Source organism: Canis lupus, chromosome 7, assembly GCF_003254725.2.
Source record: "Canis lupus dingo isolate Sandy chromosome 7, ASM325472v2, whole genome shotgun sequence".
In the NCBI taxonomy this organism is placed as follows: domain Eukaryota; kingdom Metazoa; phylum Chordata; class Mammalia; order Carnivora; family Canidae; genus Canis; species Canis lupus.
The window spans coordinates 43,505,345-43,528,253 of NC_064249.1; positions in this window are offsets into that span (position 1 = coordinate 43,505,345).

Sequence of the window (22,909 nt, forward strand, 5' to 3'; positions counted from 1 at the left end):
GGGAAAACAGGTTTTAGTTTGCTCCTGTGCCCACATGTCCATTTCTTCCCTGCCAGGTACACTGTGTGTCCTGCCTCCATCCATGTGGCTCCAGTAGAAGTTTCAGTGAAAATCACTGGTAGGTGCTTATACCCGTGTGACCATACAGATGTGCTTCAAGCTAAGCTGTGCAGTGTGTTAGGATTAGAATTTTTTTTCTCCTTCCCTCTGGATTAATACTTGTTTGCATTGTTATTTGCTTAATGTACATACCTGTGAGTACATGATTGAGAATCCATCCCCAAATCCTCCCACGGAGCTGAGCGAAGATCTCTTCTCCCTCTTCTGGTTATGCTCCAATGCGTCAACGAGTCTGTCAGCCATTTTCCTGGGATTTTTTTTCCTTGCTTCTTTTTTGGTTTGAGTTCCTATTTCCCAGATTCCATGTCTTTCTTTTTCTTGGCTTACTTCCCCATTTCGGTAAACTGCATCATTCACTACCTCCCTGTGAAAGATGAAAACCCTCATACTGGAGGGTTTGGTTGGAGACAGAATTTCTCATAGGGTTTTTTTTAAAAAAAGATTTTATTTATTTATTTGAGAGAGAGCAGAGCTAGAGAGAGAGAGAGAGAGAGAGAGAGAACACAAGCCCTAGTGGTGAGGTGGAACAGAGGGAGAGAGAGAAGCGGGTTCCCCACTGAGCAGGGAGCCCTGAGGTGGGACTTGATCCCAGGACTCTGAGCTTGATCCCACTCCTGAGTGGAAGGCAGATGCTTAACTGAGTCACCCAGGCGCCCTGTGACCTTTTGTTTTTAATGTGATTTTTTCCCTATTCTTTAGAAGCTTTTAGGATCTTCTATTGATTCTTGCTGTTCTTAAATTTCACTGTAATGTGCCCTAATATAGGCACATCTCTGTCCAATTAAAAAAAACCAACCTCATTTCTTAGCCTCTTTTACAGTTAGGTATAGCATATAAATATAAGTAGAATTCTTGTGTTCTGGGAAGTCTCCTTAAAAGGATAGTGTGCCCTTCTTTTTCTGCTTTCTTCCTTCATGCTAATTTTGGATGTAATGGCTGGAATCCCAGCAGCCATATTGAACCATGAGGTGACTTTGGGAATGGAAGCCATGTTCCATGAAACAAGACAGAAGCCTGAGTTCCTGCATGGAGTGACCACCATGTAGTGACCACACTGGACCTGCACTGATTCCCCCTGGGCTTTCTTTTACTTAAGAAAAACATACATTTCAGTGTTTTTACGCTACTATTCTATGGGCTTACTGTTCAAGCTAAACTTATTCCTAAAATTAATATGAACAAAATAGTATATTTTCCTTCACAAAAAAAACTCTTAAAACACCTGCAAATAACTTTTCAATGCCTGTAGAATAAAGGTATGTGATTCTTTCTCCCCAAAATATATATGAATAAAGTTGAGATGGATTTAATACAACTGAGTATCTCACATGTAACCCAATACCAAATAATGAATCTACAAGAAAGACACAATAGAGTGAACAGAAATTAGTAAAACCTGTTGTTGGTTGTAAAAAATATTTAAAAAGTAGAAGCTAGAACAAAAATTTTAGTTATGATCAGCCTGGGAGATAAGAGGTGGAGGTGGTAAGGGAGGGAGAGAGTGATAGGCCGTTTGTTTTCAATTTGAGGTAGGGGTGACTCTAGATTCTGATTATTATAGATATTATTATATAAATGCAAGGGATTACTCACAAACTTTTAAGGGTAAATACTAGAAAAGTAGAAATCTAGGATATAGTTTCTATATACGAAAAATGGGATCAAATAAAAACAGCTCAAACAAATTAGCAAAAGTCAGAAAATGGGTAAAAACCAAACCAGGAAGCATGATAAATACCATACACAGAGATACATATGCACCTTATTGTTAGAATAACTAAACTTATCAGCAATTACAATTCTTGTGAGTTTCTCTCAAACTGGATTTTAAGAAAATCCAGTTGAAGTTTCCAGCAAGATACACATATATAGCTATAGAAAAGTTGAAAACCAAAGGAAAGATGTAAAGATATATATCAGGGAAGACTAATAAAACAAAACACAGGAATAGCAATATTCATAGCAAATAAAATAAGGAGGAATAGTTTATGTTGATACAAGGAATTTCCTGTTAAGATGATCTATAACAATCATAAACCACTATGCACATGCTAAAAAACTTGAAAATATATAAAGCAAAAAATTGATAGCATTCCTGGGAGAGACAGATAAAGACAGCATCAGATCAAAGGCTTTAAGTTAGTTCTTAACAGATCAACAGGACAACAAGGTAAGGTATAAAGGATACAAATAACATGATTAACGAGGGTGATGACATCAGAATGTGTGTGACATATGGTAAACAAATAGAGAACACAAATCCCACAAACACATTTGGAATATTCACATAATTGCCCCTGTGTTATGTCACAAATAAAATATCAATCCATTTCTAAAGATCACTGTCATACCTAATTGTCACATTCGGTGACCATAATACAGCCAAATGAGAAATCGTCAACAAAATGATGGCAAAAATGAAATCCATGCACTTGTCACTTAAATAACTTAGTCTAATCATTAATTATTGGATTAAAGGGTCAATCACAAAGGAAATTACATTACTAGAATAAATACAAGAATGCCATATATTAAAACATATGGAGTATGCGTGTTCAGAAGATAATTTAAAGCCTTAGATCCATTAAATGATAAGACATCAAGTCTGAAAATAAATGACCTAAGATTTCAACTCAAGAAGTTAGATAAAGAGCAACAATACAAAACCAGACAATAAACAGAAGGAGTTAATAAAGATAAAAAGCTCAAATGAATTTAACAGATCACAAAAAGCAGAGTTCATTCATACAGCCAAAAGCTTTCTTTTTCTTTTTAAAAGGTCACTAGAGTAGACAATCCTTTGCCAGCGTTGATCAAAAACAGCAAAGATTGCTATAAATAAGTGACAGCGGGAACTAGAAATGAACCCTACAATAAGGGGAGAATGGAAGAAAAAATGATAACTTTGGGAAAAAAACATTCACATCGAAATTTCCACTCATGCCTTCAGCTTTTTGTGTCTAGAAGTATACTGTAAACACGAGTAAAGCTGTTACTTCATTAGTAAAATATAATCATCCACTTTAATTTTCCTACCTGTGCATCTTCAGGTGTATAAAGGACACCGTTGTATTTTCTACATATTTCAAAGTTTTCATTCTTTTTCCCAAAGCCCCTCTCCCCCTCCAAGTTTCCATCCTCCCTAGAAATGTCCCATGTCACCTCACACCTCTTCCATTGGGTCTCCCCTGCCCTGGGCCACTGCCCCAGGCCCTCATGCCATGGGTGTTTGTTCGGCGGTGGTGGATTCAGGCTGGACTCTTGGCTACAAGGGTTGGAGAGCTGACTCAGAAACAAAAGGCCAGTGTCCAGCCACTTTAGGATTGATTTGAGAAAGAGATTTGTCTGGGTGCCAGCAGAAGCAATTCCCTCGCTCCCAGCATCTGCTTCTCTCTGCAGGTCCCCTCTTGGCTCTCCCCCTGCCAGCAGCCTTCCTCGTCCTGGGTAGCCCCTTATCACACTGACGTGCTCCACCTTCTATTCATAGGCTGTCGCTCATCAGCCTCGGGTTGAGTGTGGTGACAGAGGCATCAGCTCATCTCTTCACACCAGGCCTTACAGGTCCCTGTCTTCCCAAGGTGTGGTTGCCCTTGGACTGAGGGCCCATGTCTGGTCCAGGCACACAGAGTGGGCAGCAGGTGTTCCATGCTGGCCATTTCCGCTCAGAAGGGGTGTGGAGGCATCTGGACATGACACCTCTAGGACATGCTGAGACACTTGCTTCCACTTGTGACCATGTCTCTCTCCCCAAGGGGTCATTCAGAGGTTCTGTGACTCTGCCTCCTGTGTTTGATTCCAGCCATGACTGTCCCTGTCCCCCTTACTGACGTCTGCGAGGAGGGTGAGCTCTGAACCCCTCAGAAGGTGAATACCATGTCAGGAGGTAATGAGGGTGCCAGAAGTCCTGCTGTGGCCCATGAGACTGGACATCCTTGGGCTGGGCTGAACTAGTGACTTCTCAGCCTCACTAGCTTTTGGGCAGAGTTGCCAGGAGCTCTGGATGCAGCTAGCACTTCTTCCATCATTGGAAATGTGGAAAATGTGTGGGCTTTCACAGGGCCTTTGGGGACAACCCCGTGTGGTTAGGACCCCAGGACAGGCAGCTGGGGACACCCTCCTGTGGTTAGAACCCCAGGAAAGGCAGCTGTCACCTAAGTCCTCACATCTCTGAAATCAGTCCACCCCTCCCGCTTCCCTTAGCTGAGTCCCTGACTGATCCCCGAGGCCCACAGTGTCCTGCTAGCACGGTGTTTGAGGTTGTCTATACTGTGTGGTTGCATGTTTGCTACCCCTCCTGACCAGGCCATCCGGCGGAAGGAAGACAATTCTGGGCTTCCTGACAGCAGGCTAGGCCATGCAGTGTACTTTGGACAGTGAAATGTGGGTGGAAGTGACATGTGCGTCTTTGGAGCAGATGCTTCCAGAACCTTCATGTTGCTCTATCATCCTCCCTGCCCCCCTGCCCCTGCCACTGCAAGGCCCTGTGTGCTTGGAACCATGGCTACCCCTTCTACTTTGGTGCCAAAATGAAGAGTGTGTGGAGCAGAGGGTCAGAGCCAGCCGTGATGCTCACAGTGTGGGTAAGAAGTAGATGTCTGTGGCTACCGGAAGCCACTGAGGTCCGGGATCACGTACCACTGCAGCATCCTTAGCCTGAGCTGACTGATGGGGCGTACAACCCTGCAGTGCAGCCTCAGTTAGGGTCTGCCTCTTGCACTAGAGGCCAGGGCAGGGACTGGGCCTTCCATTGGCCCAGCAACAACTTGTCCAGGGCTCTATGTGAGAAGCACTGCACTAGATCCCAGGGATGCAGAGACAAAAAAATTCGTCCTTGACATTGGATTGTCCAGTGTGTTATGGACTGAATGCTTGTGTCCCCACACCCCATATCCAAATTTGTATGTTGAAATCCACCCTCATCTGCCCCCCATTGTGGTGGTGTTAGGAGGTGGGGCCTTGGGGGAGGTGATTGGGTCATGAGGGTGGGACCCTCAGGAATGGGATCGGCGAGCTTCCAAGAGAGAGACCTGAGAGTTCTCCACCTCTCTGCTCTCATCATGCAAGGACACAAGGGGAAGACTGCCAGCCATGAACCAGGAGGCAGGCCTTCACCAGACTCTGGGTCTGCTAGCACTCGGATCTTGGACTTCTCAGCCTCTAGAACTGGGAGAAATAAGTGTCTGTTGTCTAGGCCACCCACCCACCCTATAGTGTTCTGTTTCAGCCACCCAAACTGACGGGGACACCACATACATGACAGTGCTGAGGACTTTAAGGGCAAGGAGGCCAGGGGAAGGACATCCCCCAGCTGGGGCAGATACAGCCAGGGCAGGCAACACATAAGCCTTGTATACAAAGTTGAATAGGCTTGTCTACATTTGTAATTAATTTGTTGATTTGTGCCCCACTTCATTCCAGAAAGGTCTTGAAGGTGAGGAAGTCTTGCTTTGGTGCCTGTGGCCCTGCTGCCAAGCAGAGAGCCTGGTGCATTGAGTCCCTCAACAGAGTGGTGTCCGAATGCACCTGTCCTGTTCTCTTCCTTCTGAACCGCAAACCACCCTCCTGCCCTCTCCCCTCCCCAGGCCTTGTGGATTTAGCATCCTCCCCGCTAAGCGGATGGCTTTCCTGATGCGTGTTAACACCTACCAGCAGAGCCACTGGCCTCGCATATAAAGCAGGTGGATGTTTGATGTAAATGTTATTCCAGAACACAGATTCAGGATCTTCAGAAATCCTCGTCCACCTCTCAGCCTCGATAGCTTAGATTGAAGGTAGGAGCCAAGCAATGTGTGAATGGCATTTAGAGTAAATTATTAACGCTAAGAACCTCTTTATTAACCAGTCGTACACAAAGGAATTTTATTTCAGATCCTCTGACACATGACAAATGGCTGCTTCAGATGAGACGTGAACAGCGTCCTCTGGCAGGCGGCACCGAGGGCTGTGTCAGCTGGGGGAAGCAAATCCAATTTGCTCTTAAATGCCATTTACAGACCATTTTCTCTTTCACACTAACAACCCAAGTTATTGAAGTCGAGATGGTGAAAGTTTAGCTGGGAAGAAACTTTTGGCAGACTCTGTCGGGCAGAGCCGTGCGGCCCTGGGCCCAGGCTGGGACGCCCTGGGTGTGGGGGCCTCGGGCAGCCCCGTTTTTCATGCATCTTCTTTCTTCCTGATATGCCAGGGGTTTGGAGGATAAACGACTTTGCCAGCCGGTGAGCGGAACACGAAATCCACCGAATTACATCCTACTTAGGAGTTTCCAAAAGGCGGCTTTGAAACAAATTCCCGAGGATAAGTCGGCCAGGCAGTAGTGGAGCTAATATGTGTACACACACATAGTGAACAAAGCCTGTCTTCTAACTGTTTAAATAGCCAGAGGTGGGAAGAGGAACGGAATTCATAGTCAATGGCCCATTGTTCTGCTGGCTCTCTTTCCTTCACAACCCTGCCACCCTTGCTGAGCAGTGGTGGATGCCAGTTGCCAGTTCCCGGGGTGCAGTGAGGAGTGAGGGGGTCGAGGGGCACCATGTTGGATGGCGGGCTTTTGTGGGGGCAGACCCGATGGGGTGTCAGAGGCAAGGCGGGGAGTGACACCGGAGGGACAAGGCCCTGGAAAACAGCAGTCACAACACGAACGGGTGCTCTGAAGCCCAGAAGGACTAATGAGGGTCAGTGAGCACACAAGCAATGGGACATCACTGGGTTCCTCACAGGTGGTGTGGTGGTGGTGGACATGCAGTGGTGTGATGGTGGTGGGTGCTGGTGAAGGCGAGTGTCAGGGAGAGATGAATTCAACAGGGATTTAAGGACCATGTGAGGCACATGGTAAAAAGCCAGGAGGCATACAGGTCTCTGAAGTGAGGGGCATGGCTGCGAGGGCAGGGAAGCAGTCCCAATGAGTCCTATCAAAGTCCTAAGAAAGCGGTGATGGGAGGTGTAGGCAATGGGCTCTTGTCCATTTCAGCCCCAAAGGCTCAGCCTGAATTCTCTTATGACAAGAGTCACTTTTGAGGATGTGGTTAGCCTGGGCTCTGCAAGTGGGGGCAGGTTTAACAACGAAGAGTTAATGACTTGTGAGTGATGACTGGGCTTGGTCATCATGGAGGAGGGAGTGGTATTGGACAGAGGTCCAGCGCCCCAGCATTGGGGAGAACAGAGGGTTCAAGACATGGGTGCTGAGACCATGTGTCTCGCCACCTGAATACACTCAAGGAATTAGGAGTCATCACTATGGTGGCCATAAAAAGTCTCCACTCTACCCAAACTCCTTCCAAGTCCAAGGATCCAGTTTCTTCAAGGCTATCTAGTAAATACTGTGGGATTGGTGGGTTGGCCCTGACCCTTCTGTGCATCCGGGAAGTGAAGTTAGCAGATGGGAGGGGTGGCAGTGTCCTTGTAGCAGGGGCTCAGGAATGGCCCCTGCCCTACTTCCTTTCATGTCTTGTGGTTTCTCTGCTAAAGTGTCAACTTGGGTTAGGGTCTGCCTCTCCACCTGTGGCTAACCGACTGCCCGTCACTTTCCAAAGCTGTGCTCACCAAGGATGTGGACTTTAGTTCTCTGTCTGCCGTCCTCCAGGCCAAGCGCTGACTCCTGATTCCCAGCACCCCAGCCTGTACTGGAGACCCTTTCCTTACTTGTGTGGGATGAGATATTAGTTGGCTAGAGACCTGGGAAGTGGACACAGAAGTGGAGCACCCCGCAGGTGGAAGGACAAGAGGGAGGCATTGAGGGTTCTCTTTTGCCTTTGCACCCAAATCCTAGTCCCAGCTCTGCTGACTCATATTCTATTCCAATTCCATGCATTGGATCCAATTCCATGTGATGGGCATGTGCCAAGAAGTGTTCCAGGTGCTAGAGAGACAAAACCGACACAGTGCCTGTGCTTATGTGGCTCCTATTTCTGTGGAGGAGACAGCTCGTAGGCAATATTGTGCCGTTGGACAAGGGGAGTGGATGACACTGGCCTGGGGATTTTTTTTTTTTAAGATTTTATTTATTTATTCATGAGACACACACACACACACACACACACACAGAGGCAGAGACACAGGCAGAGGGAGAAGCAGGCTCCATGCAGGTAGCCCCAGGTAGAACTTGATCCCAGGACCCCAGGATCACGGCCTGAGCTGAAGGCAGATGCTCAACCACTGAGCCACCCAGGTGTCCCTGGCCTGGGATTCAGAGGCCTTGGTTTGAATCCTGGTTCTATCACTGACTTTGGGAAAATCCTACAGCTTCGTGGGGCCTGATGTCCGTGTCTGTTGACTTGGAGGTTGAACCAGAATAATCTCTAATATTCCTTCCTAGCTCTGACATTTCTATCGCTTCTAATTTACTTTTAATTTCATGCACCTACTTACTTACTTATTTCTGCCTCCACTCATTTCCAAAATAATTTGAGGCTATTGTCCATCTCTGATGTTCTTTCGCCTGCAGCACATAATGTCTGCTAGTTTTTGGTGGCATTGGCATTTGGCAACAGCAGAGGTGAGAGTTGTCTGTCCTCAGTGTCTCCTCATCCAGGCCTGCCCTTGTTCTTTCACCAGTCCTTGTGGGGCATTGCTGGTCAGCAGGTAACTACCGAGCACCTGGACTTGTCCAGCTATTTCCTGCCTGCCCCAGCTCACTTCTCAGGTCCTAACTCAGCTCCCACCTTTGACCTCACCCATCCAAATGGACTTGGCACTTAGGTGTGGACTGGTCTTTGGTCTACCTTTGTGGCCCAAACACATCCAGATAACTACTTTCATAATGACAACTAACCCACTCGTTAGAGATGATAATAATAGTGCTGGAGACAATAGTGATATTGGAGAAGATAATAACATATTGGATAATTTAATACAATATAACATAACTTAGTATAAAACAGTTGACACAGATGCAATGGGGAGCCATGATTCCTGGGAAGCCCTGGGGTGTGCTGACGTGTCACAAGCACAGGGTGGGCTGTGGTGGGATATGGGGAGCTGGCCGGGCACAGAAGTGGTGTTGGGAGATGTGTCGTGGGAGCCAGGATCCAGGATTATGAGGAACTGGGTGAGACCTCAGGGGTGAGTGCTGGAGGCCCAGCACAGCCTCTCCCAGCATCTGTCCCAATGGCCCAGCCACCAAGCACTCCAGACCTCGTCCCACCCCTGGTGGTCTTGCTTCCTCCCCATTCCATTCGATAAATATCAATTGCCCTCTATGTGGCCTCCATCTGATGAAGACACCGGAGCTCCCGTGGCCTCCATCTCTCCCAGGCCCTCAGCCTCCAGGTTGTCTGGGAACCTGACACCACGTGGACATGTTTTGGAAAAATGTACTGAGCAACCAGAGCTCAGCAGGAAGCATTTGAGCCTCATTCTCTAGAGGAGCCTGGAGCCCTTTGGGAGGCCGTGGTTGTGGCCAACTGGGCTTCCTCACCTATGCTTCTGTCCTCCGCTGCCTCTTGTCTGGGCTGGTTCCACCTGGTCCTGCAAGCTCTGGTTCTTCGGTGACTTGGGGTGGTGCTCCGGTCTTCCACAAAGGCTAAGAGACACTGGGGACAAACCAATTGCTTCTGCAGACCTGGCCTGGCTAGAAGGGGCGTTGAAGGAGACTCTGTGCGGCTGTTTCTGTTTCCAGCACTTCTTCCTTCCAGGTGCCACTGGCCAATTCTTAATTTCAAGCCTACCCTGCATTCCCTTGGCCTTCTTTTTTTTTTTTTTTTTTTTTTTAAGATTTTATTTATTTATTCACGAGAGACAAAGAGAGAGGGAGACAGAGACATAGAGGGAGTAACAGGCTCCATGCAAGGGCCCATTGTAGGACTCGATCCCGGGACTCCAGGATCAGGCCCTGAGCCAAAGCCAGACACCCAACCGCTGAGCCACCCGGGTGTCCCATCTCTTTGCCTTCTTTTAACTGAGAGATATTTGCATGATGGCTTCACATGGCACTGGCTTCTGGATTATTCGTTCTCACAGGGGCAATACCACATCCTGTTCTCACTCCTGATACTCACCAGTTACCCCAGCACCATTCATAACCACACCAAAATATTACAATGATCCAAACACCATTATTATAACGAAGGGCTTTTCAAGGGGGGGGGGTAGATCAGTGTCCCACTCGCCTGACGGTTATTATGAAGTGCTTTGATTTTCCTGGATTGCCATGTAATGTTCGTCCTTACTCACTAGTACCTCGTAGAGTTGCGGTAGTGGGATCAGGTTTTATGTCCTTAGTCCTTCTCTTTAAACCTTAAAGTACCTTCCGATGTTGTGTCAAGAGCATTTTCCCATGTTACTGCCTGGCTGCCTGCCCCTGGATGCCCCTCTGTACTCCCCCTGCCGGTGGGGGCACTCCCGTCCCTGGGGAAACCAAGGCAGTGCTGGGGCGGAGGCAGGCAGCTTCTACTGGGGGGTGCGGGTAGAAATCATTGAGCAAATTCTTGGAAGAAGCAGGCACAAGGGTTGCTCTGGGCCTCCCCTCTCCGTCCCTGCCTCCCTCCCTCCTTTCCTTCCCCATCTCCTACCCCTCCCCCCCAAGCTGTTGTTTGGTTAAACACGTTTCTGCTTGGTTGTTTCTTCCCGCATGCTAAAGCTTGGGGAGTAACTACATTGCAAACTATCGAGCAGAGACTGAAATCCACGCATTACATCCTGCTTAGGAGTTTCCAAAGGCGGCTTTGAGATAGATTCCCAGGGATAAGTAAGATCAAGATATACCGGGTAATGTTTGTACACACACAGAGTGAGCAAAGCCTCCTAGACTTGTTACCCGGGAAGGGGAAGGTGGGAGGGGAATGCGTTTTGTGGGCTGGGGCTTCAATAAGCCCTGCACCCCAGCCCAGAGTGGGCGGTGGGGGTGGGGGTGGGAATAGGGGCCGCTGCTCCTTCAGGACAGGGCTGCTGGCCCCAGGCCGCCTGCGGGACCCACCGTGTCCTGACCCGGTTAGGGCATTGGGTGGTATCGCTTCTCAGAAGCCCTTGGCCGCATTTCCGAAAACCAGCTGTCTGGAGGTGCTGCGGGAGGCAGGGGGACCTCAGGAAGAGGACCTCTGTGGTGTGAGGCCTGAGATTGAGGTCCGACTAAGGTGCTGCCTTGGCAGCTGGTGAAATTGAGAGGACCAGCCCAGTGACCTAACCTAATGTTGCCTTCCCCACTCTGCTTCCACACATCGGGCTCCCCCACCAGACAAGCCTCCTTATTGAGGGGAATGGGTACGGTTCATGCTTATCCCCCAATTATTCAAACAACAAGCTGACCACACCTTCCCTCTGGAACCAGGGGGCACCCTGCCCTCTTTCTACTACAAAGCCCGCCTCCTACAGCGCCTGCCGACCCCTCTGTTCCCCGGGTGTGTGGGGTGCGGCGTCTTCCTCCCCCGGGGCTTGAGGAGCCGCTGCCCATCTCACCTGCCTGGTGTGGGGTGTTGTGTGTTCAGTTGTCCCTATGACCCTAGGGTGGGAATCCCTCCCTCCCTCATCCACACAGGGAACAGGAGGGCATGAACACAGCTTCAGAGACACCATGTGTGGAAGAGGTTGGGATGCACCTGCACAGGCTGTGTGACCTCAGGTAGGCTGCACGTCTTCTCACCTGTGTGCTGGGGATCCTCCCCTCTGCCCTCCCATGTGGGGTTGCCTGCACCCAGGGTGACAGCGCCACGGCTGTCCTGGCTGGGGCCGGGAGGCCTGGGGAGGGCGACGAGATGGCAGGCACTTGTGTGCATAAAGTACCGTCGCCGTCATTACCGTCATTACCATCGCTCGATTGGATTCCCTTCTCTTGAAGCACATTCGCTTTATTTTCATTGTTTATCTTTTTCCACTGGAAGCGGCTAGAGACGTTCTGTTTGGAAGTCTCCCTGTCAAGCCTCCCAGCTTCTCCATTGAGGAGTCGATGATCTGTAAACAAACGCCTCCATGCACAGGGGAGCTCCCCCATTTAAAGGCACCTTAGGGGGATCCCTTTTACAATGAGAATTATTGCCCTGTAATGTCTCTAAGGTCGGAGTTTTGCTTAGTAAGTTACTTGAAAATGAGGACCCTGCACCATGTGGGACAGACCAGGAACAGGTGGATGAGGCATCTCCGGATCCTGTGAGGCAGCCCCTGGGCCCAGACACAGCCACGCAGGGTGTGCTTCCATCACGAAGGTTGCTTTTAGGAACTCAGGGGCTAACGGTGATGGTGGGTTGGGGTGTGTGTGATGTGTTGGAAAGAGCGCTAGACTTTGTCTCTTTTGAGTATGTGATCTTGGGCAGGTGTCCTCAGTCTTCCCTTCTGCAAAATGGAGAGAGTATTTGCCCCTGTCCTGCCCCACTGCAGATGAAATTAGGTGTGGCATATGGCACACGTGAGATCTGCACACGAGGAGGACCGCTGGCCTCTGAGCTCATTGTCTTTTCCTCTCTACCCCGCTGTGCCCCGAATCCCTGCCTCCGGCAGAGAACGACAGGGAAAGGTCAGTTGGTGGTGCCACTGCCCAGGTTCTCCAGCCTCATCTGGGGACTTCTTCATGAGCCTGTCATGGTCCCTGAAGCTGGGGTTGGCAGAGGGAGCACCTCATCTTGTGAGTGTAGAGCAGTCAGGAAGAGCCCCACTTCCAGGAAGTCTTCCCAGATTAATCTCCCCTTTGGCTTCGTGGCTCCATTGCTTTTTCTTTTTAATCCCTGCCCTGCTGTCCCTCATTTCTTGCCTTTGCCTTCAGTGCGGGGCTTGGGGGGCCCTCATTCCCTTGCCCATCCTCTGGGCTGCTGCTGCTTTTGTACAGCACCACCTTCTCTTGGGGACACTCTTTTCTTCTCCCCCTTTCATGCCTGCTTCTCCCAAGCCCCTGCTGTTGCCTCTCCCCCACCCCCACCCGTGTGCCACCCTGAACCCCTCAATCTGTGTCACAGAATTGGGAAGGCAGGCCTCATGGCCTCTCCCGCTGCCGCCGCCGCCCCCCTCGAGCATCGGCACGCCTAATCGCCTGCGGTCCTGTTCCATTTTGCCCATCTGTGGTCAGGATGTGGCACAAATGAACCCTGGGGCCCCAGCTTGGGGGCCGGGAGCGCCATGATCTGGAGTGTCATCTTGCAGGCCTGGCCCAGCTGCCCCCTGGAAACAAGCTGCTGTCTTGCTCAAATGACAGAAATCAAAGAAGTGACGGGACAAGGGCCCACACCGGCAGGCCCGGCGGTACCAAACGCGACTTCCCACCAGCCCGCTCACCAGCTCCTGTGAGCTGGGCTAATTAGAGGGGCCTTGCAGTCCCCGTGGTAATTTGCTTAAATGGAAGAAGTTGATTTCCTCTCCTCTTTCTGTTCTCAGGAATTCCAGTTTTAGGCCCTGGCAGTCTCTAACCACCACTCCCTTTGGCCCTCTGGGGACGTGTTTGCTATGGAAATATGCAATTAATATTGCAGCGATCATAATTGCTAATTATTAAAACAATGCTACCCCCTTTTCCTGGCCTAGTTTCATGTTTAAAACCATTTAAATAACAGGGAGGAAGAAAAAAAAAGGGAAAAAAGTTAAACACCAGTGCTGAACTTGTGCAAAAGCCAAATGAGAGGGTCCCTGGGCAGCGTGGGACTTGTCCTGGCCTCTGGAAGGACAGTGCTCTCCAAGGCCCAGCTGGAAGATGCCCCTGGAGCCATGTGCTAGATAAAGTGAGGTGCAGATTGCACTTTGGTCCCCAGAATCCCACTTGGCAGTGACACGGACCTCTTTTCTCTTTGTTCTGTTGGCTCTTCAGTGGGGCCTCAGACCTTAGCTCCGCTCCGGCCCTCCCTTTCCCCGGGGGCAAGGGCAAGACTCATCTGGGAAGAGATGGTGCAGTGGACTCAGTGCCCGGTCACTGCGGCAGTAGAGCGGAGAAGTGGGTCTCTAACACATCACTATGGAACCATCGTTTCTACTGGTTCTTTCAACAAAACCTTAAAATATCAGTAACAACCTTGGGTTAGTCCTCCCCCGCCCCCTGCCCCGCCGCCCCCCTAGTTGTGACAGTAGGAGGTCAGCCCAGAAAAGAAGCCTTTGGCATCCTCTGCTCTTATTAGGGCCAGCCCTAATCCTTAGCGTGGCATTCCAGTGCTCTGTGATCCAGGCTCCGTGCATTTGTCCAGCCCCCTCCAACCTGACTCCCCATCCCAGCCAGGCTGGCCATTCCCCAAATGTTCCCCAAATGGAATACCTTCTGCATTTTCATGGTATGTCCTTCTCAGCTTTACTCAGCCCAAACTCAAAGCCATCCTTAAAGATGTGCCTTAAATCTCCCCCCTTTCTGGGACAACACCTTCTTTGCAGAGACTCCCCAGTCCTCTGAACTTCCCTGGCAAACACTTCATCCCTCGGAGGGCCTCAGTGCCCACTGCTTTTTAACCTGGGCCATTTCCAGATGTATCTTCTAGCTGTGACTAAATCCTAAGCTTCCAGAGTGTGTTTATTTGTACTTCCTGACCTTAGTCATCTCTGCTTCTCCAGAGCCTAACCTATGCTTTGCATACAGTAGGGACTCACCAATGATAAGGGGAAAATGGATAAGATTCAAAAACGCTGCAAAGAAAACAAGGGTCATGGTCCCTGGGTGGCTTTCCTAGGGCTGCTGTAACAAAGTACCAATAACTGAGGTCCTCGAAACAATATAAATTTATTTTCTCACCATTCTGGTGGCTGGATGTCCAGAAATCAAGGTGGTCAGTAGGGCTATGCTCCTTCTGAAATCTTGAGCTTCCCTTGCTTCTTCCTCAGTGTCTGGTGGCTCCTGGCAATCCCTGATGCTGCTAGACTGGCAGTCTGCTGCTAGGCAGTCACTCCGATCCCTGTCTTCCATCCCAAGGCCATCTCCCTGTGTGTGATTTTGTCCAAATCGTCCATCTTCTTGTGAGGCTACAAGTGACCTCATCTTAATTTGATCACATCTGTGAGAATCACATTCTCAGGTTCCAGTGCACACGGTTTTTGGGGAGACACCCTGTCACTGACAGGACATTGGGGAATGGATACGAGGTCTTCACATTCTTAAAGCCCGAGTATTTTGGAAAATGAGGGAGTCATAGGCAACAAATGGAGAGATTGAAGGTGGAACATTCATCCAGAAGCAGGGGGGCATGGCAGGATAGCACTGCTGGGGATAGAAACTCGACCATTATCAATTGGTTGTTAAGCAGCTAGAGTGAAGTCTGAGCAGCATCCAAGTTTTAGACTTCATTCAGCACAATGTGTTTTTCAAACACACATGTCTCCTCTATCTGACAATATTTACTGTGATGGCAGTAGAGAAATAAAACAACAGGTTGAGTCATACCTTCAAAGAAAACAGGAGAGCAGACAGTGGTGCACGGAGGGTTTTCATGACATTTTGGGAGTGGAAAGCAGATTGAGGCCCATGCTTCAGATCTCAGAGAGGACGACACCACAATCTAAGAGTCTAAACAGGAGAAGAGCCAAGAGAAGTGAAGCGTTTGTCTTGCAGGACCACTGAAGGGCCTTTGAATGCATGACCCACCATAAAAATGATGCAGGTAAAAGTAGGGGTGGGGGGGGAACTGAGGTTTCAGCACAAAGTCTTTCACAGAATCCTTCTGGGTTTGGCTGAGGGGTTGGTCTGCCGCACCCACCATTGGCATTTAGTATGGAGCCTCTCTTGTCCAGAAAATAAGATACCTCTGCAAAAGGGCGGTGAGTGGGAAGGAGAGAGAGACATCTGTTTGTACCGACTGTGGATGAGCCCTGGGGTCCAACTATTTGTAAACAGACTTGCAACCAATCGTGCCTGCAACCTCACACCTCCTGCTCTCCTTCTTGGGTAACCTGAGAGGTGAACGTCCAGTATGTGGAGAGAAGCCCTAGGCTTACTTTTGACTTCGGCACTTAGCAGCATATGACACCATTTTCTCATCCGGGAAATGGGACTGTGTGTCTCTAGGACTGGAGCGTGCTTTCCTGAGGGTGCTCTGTCAGGTGTCAGCTGTGCACTATAGACACAAGGTGTGTGTGTGTGTGTGTGTGTGTGCAGATGCACAGAGTGGCCCCAGGCTGCAGGGTCAGGGGAGGGCTGGAATCGATCAGAAAATCCGAGCATGGGGTTCACCCTTCCAAGGCCCTCCAGTGCTCCAGGCAGCGCCCAGCCCACCCCATCATCGTGCCAGCCCAGAACCTTTGCTTGTTAACGAAGCACCCTTGGATTCATCCACTTCGGCCACAGACAGACCTGTTCTGTGCCAGGCGCAGTGCTAGATGCCGAGGAGAACGTTGGAGGGGACCTGCAGTGCTTTCCCTCATGGGACCCACAGTCCAGAGGAAGGCGGATTTAACCCAATAGCCTGACAACTGAAGGAAGACCCCAGCAGCCTCGAGGGTTACAGGACAGAAGCAGGAGGCTCGGGCAGGGAGTGGGGGAGGGATGTGTTCTGGAGCCTACACCAGGCTGCCCTGGGCCTTGGCACAGGGCGGAGGTGTGACCGAGGCCTCAGCTGGGGCAGGGTGGGGGCCACTAGGGCTGCGGTCTTTATCCTGAGAGCCCCGGGATCCACTGAGGTTCTCCAACGGGTAGAGGATGGGGCCGCGTGGCTCCAGCAAGGAGCTTACTGCTCTGTGTGGCTTCTCACGCTTGGGCACACAACCGGTGGGGCTGCTGTCTTGATCCGGGTCCTTTCAACACTTGCCCTTGTCCCCTTTCTCTGAAATGCTTCAGCTGTAGTGGTTATTTTTGGAGGCTCCAGCTGACAAGCCCAGTTCTTCATGTACCCTTGATGGAAACACAACCCTGTCCGACTGGAAAGGTCATGGCTCCATCTACTCTTGTTGTTTCTGGAAGGTTCCAACATGGAGTGGTGAGGCCAGGAGGGTGCCGTCAGAGATCCCCACAGTTGGTGGGGCCAACACTGTGCATTTGAGTCCCCTGGCATTAGACGCTGAATGTCGGATCCCCCTCGGCCACATGGTACCGTGGGGTTGGGGCAGGTGACTTGCCGAGCAGTTAAGGGTGAGTTTCAGAGGCTGAAGCTCTGAAGAGAGCATGACTCACCAGTCTTGGGACTGATCACAGGTGTGGACCTGCATACACACCCAGGCCTTCAAAAAGCTTCAAGGGCTTCATGGTCACCAACATGTGCAGACCTGACCATCCCTGGTACTGGGGCAGGGGGTGGAGGCTGTAGGCCCTGGCCAGCTACAGAGAGCCACCTGCGGGTACCCCAGTGTCCTGGGCATTCTCTTCTGATGGGCCCAGTGCCACAGAGTTTTGGGTGTGGGCGAAGGGTCATGTCTGAGGAGCCAGGTTTGGGGAAGAGCAGTCTGTTTGTGGCAGGAACTGGGGTGGTGGTTGTGACTAGTGGTATGGTTTCAGGAGGCCAGACTGCAGTGGCCCTGGGGCACCATGCAGCATGCTGGGCTCCAGCCCGGCAGGGATAGGAGGATAGAGCAGGGATTTGGAGTATAAGTCCCCTTGTGACGCTCTGAGAAAATCCTGCCATGGTTGGCTCCCTCGGGGGCTGAGAGCTGCCCAGAGCCCCAGCAAATGCCCCTGCAGGATGATGGGTTCCAGGCTGTTGCAGGCTGGTGGGATCAGGCTTACTGGTATTTTTTCTTGTGGCTAGGGGTGGTCTCGATGTCCAGCCTGGGAGATGCTGGGGGGCCCACAGGACTGCCACAGGGGCCTTGTTTGTGACTGACTTGTCTGGTTTTTCTACTCTGCTGAGATATTAGTCAGAGCTCCTAGCTTGGGACATATTGGGGTGCCGCTTTGCTCTCGGGGTGAGTGGGAATGCAAGGCTGCAGAACAGAGCTGTGCACTGCTCTGTGTATGATCTGGCCCTGGTCCTTATGCAGTTGGGACCTTCCTGCTTCTGGATGATACTGTGGGGTGGAAAATGACCCTTGTCCTCTCCACTTTTGCTGAAACTGAATTCACAAATCTGAGACGGTGTGTGTGTGTGTGTGGTTTGCTTTCTACCGAACTGCCCTTTGACAAGTAAAAGTGTGTTGTGAGTGTCCCCTCCTAGAAGCAAGGGTCCATTTTCCTTCCCACATAAAAGGAAATGAAATGTGCAGAGCTCTAATAAAACCTGAAAGGCTTAGATGTAAGCCAGGAAGCAGGGCTTTGAATGGGATCCAGCGGTCTCAGCTGCTTGGAGGTGTATCTATTATATGTCAAGCAATTAGAAATAGGTTTCTATTAACCGGCTGACTTTGTTCGCCGCTACCAGTGAAATGGACCACTTTCCCGGTGGCATCCGCCACCCTGTGCACACCCTGGAATCACTTACAGGTGTTGAGAGGTTGTAGGTCTCACGTCCGCATGTTGGCTTTTTGCAGGGCTCCGGGGGCCTCACCCATCCATGCCTGCTTGCAAATACTGCGGGAGCACCTGTGTGCAGATGAAAGCAAGTAATTAAGTCACAGAAGGAGCTAGATGATAATTGTCATCCACGTGGCACCGGCAGACTTCATGGGATTTTGTGAAGGAAGATTGTTTCCGGGGTGGCTCCATGGAGGAGGAGGCATGCGAGCTGGGCCTGAGATGGAGTGAGGCATATGTGGGGTCAGGACATGGCACGAGCCATGAGCCATGGGGTGAATGCAGGCTCGGGGACAGCGAGGAGATGGAGATCTGGCTGGAGGGACGAGTCGGGGAGGGAAGGGAAGACAGGTTGGGTGAGGGGCCTTGGCGGAAGAGCATCCGAAGATCTGAATCCCTGCTCCCTCCTGCTCATCTCACCACCTCACCCTGCATGAGTATGTTGCTCTTGAGCCAGGCCAAGCAACCTGTCCGGCGGGGCTCCCGGAGGTCACATGTCCCCGAGCTAGGCCTCTGAGGCAGGCTGCAGGACTCTCGGAACCTGGGCCTTTGATCCTGTTTGGGAGGCAGCCATCTGCTTGGTGATCAGGGCCTTGGGCATCCTGGGCTGTGCCGCAGCAGAGCCAGAGCGGGGAGCTTGGGAGCTGCAGGAACCTGATGTCAGCTCAACAGAGGATGAACATCTTCAAGGCAAGAGTGCGCGTGTCCAGGCAGGAGCTGGGATAGCTTCCCTTGGGTGGAGGCACTTGTCATATTGGCTTAACCCTGGGACCCAGGAAAAATCCTTGACTCAACTTGCCTTTGTCCTATAAAAGAGTGACTGACAAAGGGAGAGGAGTTTCTGCAGGGATGGAGAACAAGATTGCCTCATACAGCTGCACAGGTTGTCTACTGTACCGGTCCAGGGATGCCTTCCCTGTAGAACAGCACTCCTCGAGCTGTACAGGGTATCATCCCAGCATCCTGGCATGGCAGCTCAGGCCTGAGAGAGAGGATGGTTCCCATAGCCTTGGAGGAAAATCCTGTTTTAGATCACACGGCTCTGAGGCCCAGACAGGAACCATTCCTCCTCAGGTTCCTCTCGTTGGCGTTGGGTACCCAGTCGGGCATGGCCAGCCTATTTCCAGATTTTTCTGGTTGAAGACCTGTGGCTTTGACCTGGGGTTACCTTCTGGGCCCCTTCTTCCACCTGCAGAGGGCTAGCCAGGTGAGATAGCCGGCCCCACGGGGGGAAGAGGCAGCGATGGGGTTCGGGGAGAACAGCAGATGGCCCAGCAAACTAGACAGTTAATCCAACCAAATTACGGCAACAGATGTTTGAGGATGTTTGCATTCAAATTCAAACTGTTAGGTCTCTTGGAAGAGCCAACCAGAATGGGGAAGTTCAGTCTCCCTCTTAATTAAAACAAGACAAAACTAAACAATCATTTTTAAAAATCAAGCCCCGGTACCGAGATGTCAGGGATCAGCCACCAGCACGGGTGGGGACTCTGCGGGGCCGGGGCCCAGCTGTCGGCTGAGGGGCCCGCGGCAGGAGCGGGCGTCCGGGGCGGGTGGTCAGCCGCCCGGCGGGGGGCAAGGACCGGGTCGGGCGGTAATGGTGTGCGGCGGGGATGCCCACGGGCGGTGGCCGGGCCTGCGAGCACCGTGGGGGAGGCGCCGCATCTCGAGAGGGAGCATTATTGATGCCCTCGCCTCGGGGAGGGAGAACCAATAATGGATGGCGGCCGGGGGATGAGCTTTGTCATCAAACAAGGGGGCTGAAAGATGGTCGGAGGAATGTTATCAGTCATGCCTTGATCAAGATGTAAGACTCTCAAGGTCTCGTCTTCTCTCTCTGGCTCTTCCTCCCGCTGCCTCGGCGGCCCCTCACCCTCCGGGCTCTCCTTCCTCCCTGGCCGATCCCACCCTCCTCCTCCTCCTCCTCCTCCTCCTCCTCTTCCTCTCCCCCTTGGCTGCCTCTCCGGCCTCTTCTCTGCCCCTTCCTTGGTTTGTTCCATGGCTTCCTTTGTCCTTCCCCTTTCCGTCTTTCCCCTTCCTCCTCCCTCCCCCTATCTGGTCTTTTCTCCAAGCCGGAGCACCTCTCCTGTCAGTCCCCGCCCCCCTGGCCCATATGCTTTATGTGGGCAAGATTTCTATTTCAAACCAAACTCCGGAGTGACAGCGTCCTTCTGTCACTATATTTGTTTCTCCTTCCTCCTCTTCCCTGCCCACAGATGTCACTGAAAGGATCTTGGAAGTGATGGAGTGGGTTTAAGGAACTCAAACTAACCTGTGTTCTTAGCAAATTCTCAGCCTGTTTGGACCCTGGGGATCACCCCGGCCTGGATGCCTGCCCGGCCCGACCCACCCGTGTACGGGCTCCCAGTTGCGTGGCTCTCCGTCTCCTGAGCACCTGTCCTCCACTGCCCCAGACTGACTATTTTCCCAGAGAACAAAGGTGCCAGGAGCTGCTGCCATCACCTTCCCTCTGGACTGGGGCTCGTCTGAGCAAAGCAGGGGACACCGTCACGTTGGTCTTGAGCCCTGCCCCCTCCCTGGTCTCACCTGCTCCATACACCGTCCCCTACACCCAGAGCCTTCCCTTGGCCAGCAGACCTCAGGTGACCCCAGGCTTTTCCATCTAATGCCTTCACCCGATGCTCACCACCCCTGACCGGTTAGTGCGTGATAGCAGCTCAGTGTAAGAATGAAGCCACAGTGGTGGAATTTCAGTGTCAGCGAGCAGGCGTGGAAGGTATTGTTTGGGATGGGAGAGCGTCTTGATGCCTTTGAAATCACAAAGTGTAGGAGAGTTGTTCTATCATGTGCAGCCGATCTTCTTTTTCCTTGAAAAGTAGACATAGCCATTGCATCTTTCCGAGCTTTTTTTTTTTTTAATTTTTTTATTTTTTTTTGCATCTTTCTGATCTTAAGGCAAAGAACCAATCCCAGCCTGATTCTCGTCGAGAGGTCTGTACAGGCTCGGACTGTATGCCAGAGATGGTGTTGGGGGCTGGGTCTCCTTCAACATTTGTGCATAGACCCCACTGATGTGGGTCTTTTTTTTTTTTTTTTTAAAGATTTTATTTATTTATTCTTGAGAGACACAGGGAGAGAGAGAGACTGGCAGAGGGAGAAGCAGGCTCCATGCAGGGAGCCTGATGTGGGTCTCAATCCCAGGTCCAGGATCTCGCCCTGGGCTGAAGGCAGTGCTAAACCACTGAGCCACCCAGGCTGCCCATACCATTGTGGGTCTTACTCCCCACTACTGGCTACACTGATTGAGTTCTTCCCATGCAAACCCTGCGCTAAGTGGCTTCTGTCCAGGTGCTCATAATCCTCACATGTCTGGGGTATGAGTTATACTAATCTTATTTTACCGATAAGGAAAGGTTAAGCGACTTGCCCAAAGCCATCCATTGCATTATATGGCAGAGCTGGGATTTCATTCTAGATCAGACTCACAGGGCCATGCCCTGAGCACCTCATCCTGGATGGGGAGGGCCCTGCCTTCGTGCACAGCAGCGGCTGCTGGAGGGAGCAGTGCCAGGCTGTGGGGTTGGCAGGTCACCCCAACGTTGCCTGGCTGGGCACGTGCTGGTACTGATTCTCATGGCATCTCTGCCCGAGTCTGCGTCCAGTCCAGTAACTTGACGTGGGCCGTGGTGGGGGTGTTTACACCACAGAAATTGGCCAGTGCTACATATCAGGGCTTTTCCTCCCAGGGAGGTGGTGTTTACACATTTAGTAGTGCACACTGGTTCTGATCCAGCCACAGGCAAGGGCAGGGCAGCGTCATGGTCGTGCATTCCAGCCTTGCGAGGTAGGGATTAGGGAAGACGGAATGGTCTGTCATTTCAGGAAACTCACTCTCTGGCAGAGGTGAGCAAGGGCCTGGTGTGGAGGTGGAGGTGTGTGTGTGTGGGGGGGAGTGGGGGGTGGGTACCAAGGGAACTGACTTCCAGAAAGAATAGGTGCATTAGGATTCCCCCAAGAGCCACAAGGTGAGCTAATGCCTGAACCTAATGGCTGATGGAGCAGCTGCCCAGGCCTCCTGGCTGATGTAGGTGGGACGTGGGCCGAGGTGCCAAGGGCATTGGTGATTACAAAATCAATGAGGGTGGGAGGGACGGGGGTGGGTCTTAGCTGGGGGCAGGGAAGGGGGTAGCCGAGGGAGGGGCCTGACGGGCCCTTTGCCCACTGCCCGTCCACCTCTTTACAGTCATCCTTCCAGACCCTTCTGGCTCTGAGCAGGGGGGTGCCAAGGGACTGTGCAGGCACCCGCTCTGCCTTGGCCCGTGTGATGAAAATCACGCCCAGGGTCCCTCCTCCGAAATGTCCACCTGCACGGATGGTTCAGAGCAAGCCAGGATGGCATTTCGCCAGGGGCAGGTGGGGTGCTGAGCAGGGAGGGTCAGTGAGGGCTGGAGGCAGGTGCTAGCCAGATTCACCTGCTGCCCCCTTCTCCCGAAACGCCCCCCATCCCTGTTCCAGCAGTGCGTCCTGCTTCTGACTGCCTGTAGCCCCGGCCCCCACGCTGCCCTG